Source organism: Arachis ipaensis, chromosome B3 (assembly GCF_059453495.1).
Source record: "Arachis ipaensis isolate K30076 ecotype BB chromosome B3, ASM5945349v1, whole genome shotgun sequence".
Taxonomy (NCBI): Eukaryota; Viridiplantae; Streptophyta; class Magnoliopsida; order Fabales; family Fabaceae; genus Arachis; species Arachis ipaensis.
This window is the reverse complement of record NC_142438.1, coordinates 19,606,603-19,614,203: the sequence shown is the minus strand read 5'-3', so window position 1 is coordinate 19,614,203 and position 7,601 is coordinate 19,606,603. Positions and strand designations below refer to the sequence as shown.

The 7,601-nt window shown below is 41.6% G+C and overlaps 1 non-coding gene across 1 annotated transcript; it reads right to left on the bottom strand.

The window, feature by feature from the left end:
• Positions 1-7,195: 7,195 nt before the first annotated feature.
• LOC148569983 (small nucleolar RNA R71) lies at positions 7,196-7,303 on the bottom strand. The gene has a single exon (XR_015908089.1). It is a non-coding gene; the product is annotated as a small nucleolar RNA R71 (small nucleolar RNA).
• Positions 7,304-7,601: the final 298 nt, after the last annotated feature.

Genomic DNA, 7,601 nt, shown 5'->3' with positions numbered 1-7,601 from the left:
TTAATGAGTGGTTTTGCCCGTAGTTTTCTTAAGTGGATTTGCATGTGGTTTATTTTTGTAATTTTTTGGATGCGGTTTGAGTATGCGATTTTGCTAGCAGTTTAGTACAATTTGCTTTTGCATGTGGAATGTAGATGCGGTCTAGGTTTGCGGGTTTTGTTTGCAATTTCCGTAGTGGACCGATATATCTCCTATTGCATGTTTTTTTTTGTTACTTGTTTACGTCGTGAATTTTATCTGTTAGTGGTATTATAATTCGTCATAATTATGTGGTCAATGTAATGTCCAGCCCCGGCGTTGCATTACGAGCATGCGGCGGCAGCAGGGGATGCGACTTGATGAGAGGTACGTTCCGTACTTGCAGATGGCCGGACTATACCATCTTACGAGACTGAACGACAGATGGTTCCGATTGGACGAGCCCCTTGTCAGTGCATTCGTGGAGCGGTGGCGTCCGGAGACGCACACGTTCCACATGCCGTTCAGAGAGTGCACCATCACACTTCAGGACGTCGCGTACCAGTTGGGGTTGCCAGTGGATGGACGTTACGTCAGTGGTTGCCTGACAGACTTCCACGTATACATAGAGGGTGGCAGGCCAGCTTGGCAATGGTTCCATGAGTTGCTTGGTGTGTTACCTCCCGCGAACCAAATACAAAAGTTCGCAGTAAATTGCACCTGGTTCCAGGAGACTTTCGGAGAGTGCCCCGAGGGGGTAGATGCGGAGACGGTTAGGCGCTTTGCCCGTGCCTATATCATGATGTTGTTGGGCACCCAGCTGTTTGCCGACAAGTCCGGCAATCGTATTCACATCATATGGTTACCGCTTGTGGCTAGGCTTGAGGAGATGGGTGGCTATAGCTGGGGTTCGGCGGCACTAGCATGGTTGTACCGGTGCATGTGCCGAGTGGCCAACAGACATGTCATGAAGTTAGCCGGGCTGTTACAGTTACTTCAGTCTTGGATCTTTTGGCGGTTTCCTGGTTTTAGGCCTGCTGGGTATGATGCGTTTAGCTGGCCCCTTGCCTCGAGGTACCACTACCGTATTGTACTATTTATCCTTATTTAATTTATTTTCAATTTCGCATGCAATTTTATGCCTTTTAGAATCATTCATGAATGCAGTACCATGTTTAATTTCCTACACAGGTGGTCAAGTTACAATCCTGGGATTAGCGAGAAGGGACCTCGGGTGCAGATGGCTCGACTGAGGATCGACTTGTTACAGGCTCGGGATGTAAGTACGCTAAGCTCATATGTGTAGTTACTGCTTCTTTCAGTTTATACGGTTTAACGAATTCGTCAAATGAATTTGATTTGCTTTTTTCACTTTATATGGATGCCCTACAGCACACCCGACGTCCTCCAGGTTGTCCATCCGGAGGTGCTGGAGCCTCGGCATACGATGTTATGGCAGTGTGTGACGTCCCTGATATATTTTGCGGTGGTTGAGTGGCATCAGGTTGATAGAGTGTTACCGTAGTTCGGCGGCGTACAGCCTCCCCCACATCCCGCCCTGAACATCGACTTCTTGATGTCGAAGGACGGGCGAGGTGGTGACCGTTGGTTCCCGTCCCATTTACAGCATTGGCATCTTCACTGGGAGACCTTGATGCCGTTATGCCTGTCTGAAATAACTAGCAGACCTGGCTGCGGTGTCACGTGCTGACGGAGGTGAGAGAGAAAGAAGGGCCACGACTCAGCATTCTCACCCTCGACTAGTGCAAATGCCACAGGAAGTATGTTGGAGTTCCCGTCCTGTGCAATTGCGACAAGCAACGTTCCCCCATACTTGCCATATAGATGGGTGCCGTCAATACTCACTAACGGCTTGCAATGACGGAATGCCTCGATACAAGGTGGGAACGTCCAGAACAGCCTGTGAAAATAAGCTTGAGACTCGTCGAGCTATCCCACAACTCGAACAAGGCATGTCCGAAGGACTGCTACTGTACCAGGCATGGTCAACTGGACTCCTAACACCCACCTAGGGAGCTCGTTGTACGAATCATTCCAGTCACCATAGATGACGGCAACAGCCTTCTGCTTCGCCATCCAGACCCTCCTGTACATCGGTCTGAATCCAAAGTGTGCGGCCGGTTATTTAGGAGGACCTTGATGTTGATGGATGCATCAGCCCTCACCATTGGCATAATGAATGTCGATATGACATGATAATCCAAACTCCTATGGTCGCTGGAGATAGAGGTGGCAAGACACGTATACGGTTCGTTGTACCGTTTCACTTTCCAGATGCCCTTGTGCTGCCGGAGACTCAACCGAATCAACCATGTGCACCCATTCCCAAACTCAGAACACTTTTCCACATACCGGCGATAGTCAGACTCAATTACCTTGTACTGTACCCCCGGCGGATGCTGTAAGTCTTCACACTCAACAGGGCCTCATCTTTATCCTGGAACTGCTGACCAACCTGGAACTCTGTCATACCAGCAGACCCGTCTGCATCTCTAGCGCCAAATCCAGCAGCCTGCCCAGGAAGCCCATCCTGCCTCATGGCATCCAGGTCCAATGATGAAAAATGGGGTGGGTACTGCTGTGTGCCAGAACTAGATCCACCTGCAGCCCCTCTCGAGTCACTCGCTCCGAGTTCATCGCCACTGTCATCGGCAATCAGATCCGGCTCAACATCATCGTCATCTGGATCATCAAAGAACCCGTCTCCAACACCAGCTGGTGTAGCACAATGTAATGAGATCGTAAGATGTTCTCCTGTACCAACATCGTCGCCGACATTGCCGCTGAGATCAACAGCGAACGAAGAGGAGGCAACAGGCTGGATCGGTGGCTCGTACGCAGGGACGGAGGATGAAGCAACGGCAGGTCTCGAGCTAGAACCGGCCACCGTGGCTAAAGTGTGTGTATTCCGGTTCGAACCCCCCGAACTGGATACCACATCAACCAACTTTGCCAACAGCTCAGGTGTCCTTACCTCGGGAAATTGCCGGCGACAATGAAACATGACCTGCAAATCCTCATCACTCTCGATCGTGAAACAATCATACTTCACGGTATCTTGGAGCACCGTGGTTGGAATGCGATAGAAAAACTTCTTAACCCTTTTCACACCATCCAAACCAAGTTTCAGCAGTACAGAGCTAACAAGATCATTGATGAGCGGATAATTTATACGCTTTTTGGCATTGTTTTTAGTATGTTTTTAGTAGGATCTAGTTACTTTTAGGGATGCTTTCATTAGTTTTTATGTTAAATTCACATTTCTGGACTTTACTATGAGTTTGTGTGTTTTTCTGTGATTTCAGGTATTTTCCGGCTGAAATTGAGGGACTTGAGCAAAAATCTGATTCAGAGGTTGAAGAAGGACTGCTGATGCTGTTGGATTCTGACCTCCCTGCACTCAAAGTGGATTTTCTGGAGCTACAGAACTCGAAATGGCGCGCTTCCAATTGCGTTGGAAAGTAGACATCCAGGGCTTTCCATCAATATATAATAGTCCATACTTTGGCCAAGAATTGACGACGTAAACTGGCGTTCAACGCCAGCCTTCTGCCCAAATCTGGCGTCCAGCGCCAGAAAAGGATCCAAAACCAGAGTTGAACGCCCAAACTGGCACAGAAACTGGCGTTCAACTCCACAAATGGCCTCTGCACGTGCAACACTCAGGCTCAGCCCAAACACACACCAAGTGGACCCCGGAAGTGGATTTATTCATCAATTACTTACTCATGTAAACCCTAATAGCTAGTTTATTATAAATAGGACCTTTTACTAGTCTTTTTGACAATCCTGGATTGTATTTTGATCCTGTGATCTCGTTTAGGGGGCTGGCCATCTCGGCCATGCCTGGACCTTTCACTTATGTATTTTCAACGGTAGAGTTTCTACACTCCATAGATTAAGGTGTGGAGCTCTGCTGTTCCTCAAAGATTAATGCAAAGTACTACTGTTTTCTATTCAAATCTTCTTATTTCGCTTCTAAGATATCCATTCGCACCCAAGAACGTGATGAAGGTGATGATTATGTGTGACGCTCATCACCATTCTCCCCTATGAACGCGTGCCTGACAAACACTTCTGTTCTACATGAATTAAGCTAGAATGAGTATCTCTTAGATCTCTTAATCAGAATCTTCGTGGCGTAAGCTAGAATGATGGCGGCATTCAAGAGAATCCGAAAAGTCTAAACCTTGTCTGTGGTATTCCGAGTAGGATTCAATGATTGAATGACTGTGACGAGCTTCAAACTCGCGAGTGCTGGGCGTTAGTGACAGACGCAAAAGGAGGGTGAATCCTATTCCAGCATGATCGAGAACTGACAGATGAATAGCCGTGCCGTGACAGGGTGCGTGAGCATATTATTCACTGAGAGGAGGGGATGTAGCCACTGACAACGGTGATGCCCTTGCATACAGCCAGCCATGGAAAGGAGTAAGACTGATTGGATGAAGATAGCAGGAAAGCAGAGGTTCAGAGGAACGAAAAGCATCTCCATTCACTTATCTGAAATTCCTACCAATGATTTACATAAGTATCTCTATCCCTATTTTACTATATAATATTCGAAAACTCCATGATTATTTTATATCCGCCTGACTGAGATTTGCAAGGTGACCATAGCTTGCTTCATACCAACAATCTCCGTGGGATTCGACCCTTACTCACGTAAGGTATTACTTGGACGACCCAGTGCACTTGCTGGTTAGTTGTATCGAAGTTGTGACAATTATGAATTAAGATCAGAGCACCAAGCTTTGGAGCCATTACCAGGATTTGTTCGAGCCTGGAGATCACAATTTCGTGCACCAAGTTTTTGGCGCCATTGCCGGGGATTGTTCGAGTTTGGACAACTGACGGTTCATCTTGTTGCTCAGATTGGGTAATTTTCTTTTTATTTTATTTTCAAAAATTTTTCAAAAATATTTCTAAAAGTTTCTCATCTGTTTTCGAAAAAAAAAATAAAAATGTTTTCAAAAAATTTTTTTTATTCAAAATTTTTAAGAATGAATTCTAGTGTTTCATGAAGCATGTTGAAGCCTGGCTGGCTGTAAAGCCATGTCTATTCCTTTGGGAATGAGTATGTCAGACATGTCATATCTGAATTACATGCTGAAGCTTGGCTGGCCATTGGCCATGTCTAGTGTTTTGGACCGGAGCTTTCATTGAAAGCTTGGCTGGCTAGTGAGCCATGTCTAATTCCTGGACTGAAGCTTTAGACTAAGAATGCAAGATTCCTGGAATTCATATTAAAAATTTTGGAATCCTTATTTTTCTTTTTCATATAATTTTCGAAAAAAATCCAAAAAAATTAGAAAATCATAAAAATCAAAAATATTTTACTGTTTCTTGTTTGAGTCTTGAGTCACATTATAAGTTTGGTGTCAATTGCATATGCATCTTGCATTTTTCGAAAATATCATGCATTCATAGTGTTCTTCATGATCTTCAAGTTGTTCTTGGTAAGTCTTCTTGTTTGATCTTGATGATTTTTTGTTTTGTGTCTTTTCATGTTTATCATATGCATTCTTGAATTCTTAGTGTCTAAGCATTAAAGAATTCTAAGTTTGGTGTCTTGCATGTTTTCTTTGCATTAAAATTTTTCAAAATTATGTTCTTGATGTTCATCTTGACATTCATAGTGTTCTTGGTGTTCATCTTGACATTCATAGCATTCTTGCATGCATTCATTATTTTGATCTAAAAATTTCATGCATTGCATAATTTTCATGTTTTCATAAAAATTCAAAAAATCAAAAAAATATCTTTCCCTTTTTCTCTCATCAAATTCGAAAATTTGAGTTGACTTTTTCAAAAAATTTTAAAATCAAATTGTTTCTCATGAGTCAAATCAAATTTTCAATTTGAAAATCTTATCTTTTTCAAAATCTTTTTCAAAAATCAAATCTTTTTCAAAATTCTTAGTTATTTTCGAAAATTTCAAAAATATTTTTCAAAAATCTTTTTCTTATTTTTATACCAAATTTTCGAAAATAACATAATCAATTAATGTTTTGATTCAAAAATTTGAAGTTTGTTACTTGTTTGTTAAGAAAGATTCAAACTTTAAGTTCTAGAATCATATCTTATGATTTCTTGTGAATCAAGTCATTAATTGTGATTTTAAAAATCAAATCTTTTTCAAAACTAACTTCAATCATATCTTTTCAAAAAAATCTTCTTATCTTATCTTTTTCAAAAATATCTTTTCAAAATATCTTTTCTAACTTCCTAGCCTCTTATCTTTTAAAAATTTGTTTCAACTAACTAACTAACTTTTTGTTTGTTTCTTATCTTTTTCAAAACCACCTAACTAACTCTCTCTCTCTCATTTTCAAAAATATCTCTCCCCTTTTTCAAAATTTCTTTTTAAATTATTAATTATTTTAATTTTTAAAAACTTAATTTTCGAAAATTACTAACAATTTTTCAAAAACTATTTTCAAAAATCACTAACCCCTTTTCAAAAATAATTTTCGAAAATTCCCTCCTTCTCTCTCATCCTATTCTATTTATTCATTCATTAACTAACATCTCTTCCTCACATCATCACCAAATTCGAACCCACTCTTCTATCTGTGTTCGAATTTCTTCCTCTTTTCTTCTACTCACATAAGGGAACCTCTATACTGTGGTAAAGAGAATCTCTATTATTATTATTTTTCTGTGCCTTCTTCTTTGTCATATGAGCAGGAGCAAGGATAAGAACATTCTTGTGGAAGCAGATCCAGAACCTGAAAGGACTCTGAAGAGAAAATTAAGAGAAGCTAAAATACAACAATCCAGAGATAACCTTTCAGAAATTTTCGAACAAGAAAAGGAGATGGCAGCCGAAAATAATAATAATGCAAGGAGAATGCTTGGTGACTTTACTGCACCTAATTCCAATTTACATGGAAGAAGCATCTCCATTCCTGCCATTGGAGCAAACAACTTTGAGCTGAAACCTCAATTAGTTTCTCTAATGCAGCAGAACTGCAAGTTTCATGGACTTCCATCTGAAGATCCTTTTCAGTTCTTAACTGAATTCTTGCAGATATGTGATACTGTTAAGACTAATGGAGTAGATCCTGAAGTCTACAGGCTCATGCTTTTCCCTTTTGCTGTAAGAGACAGAGCTAGATTATGGTTGGACTCTCAACCCAAAGACAGCCTGAACTCTTGGGATAAGCTGGTCACGGCTTTCTTAGCCAAGTACTTTCCTCCTCAAAAGCTGAGCAAGCTTAGAGCTGATGTTCAAACCTTCAGACAGAAAGAAGGTGAATCCCTCTATGAAGCTTGGGAAAGATACAAACAGTTGACCAAAAAGTGTCCTTCTGACATGCTTTCAGAATGGACCATCCTGGATATATTCTATGATGGTCTGTCTGAGTTATCTAAGATGTCATTGGATACCTCTGCAGGTGGATCCATTCACCTAAAGAAAACGCCTGCAGAAGCTTAAGAACTCATTGACATGGTTGCTAATAACCAGTTCATGTACACTTCTGAAAGAAATCCTGTGAATAATGGGACGCCTATGAAGAAGGGAGTTCTTGAAGTTGATACTCTGAATGCCATATTGGCTCAGAATAAAATATTGACTCAGCAAGTCAATATGATCTCTCAGAGTCTGCATGGAATGC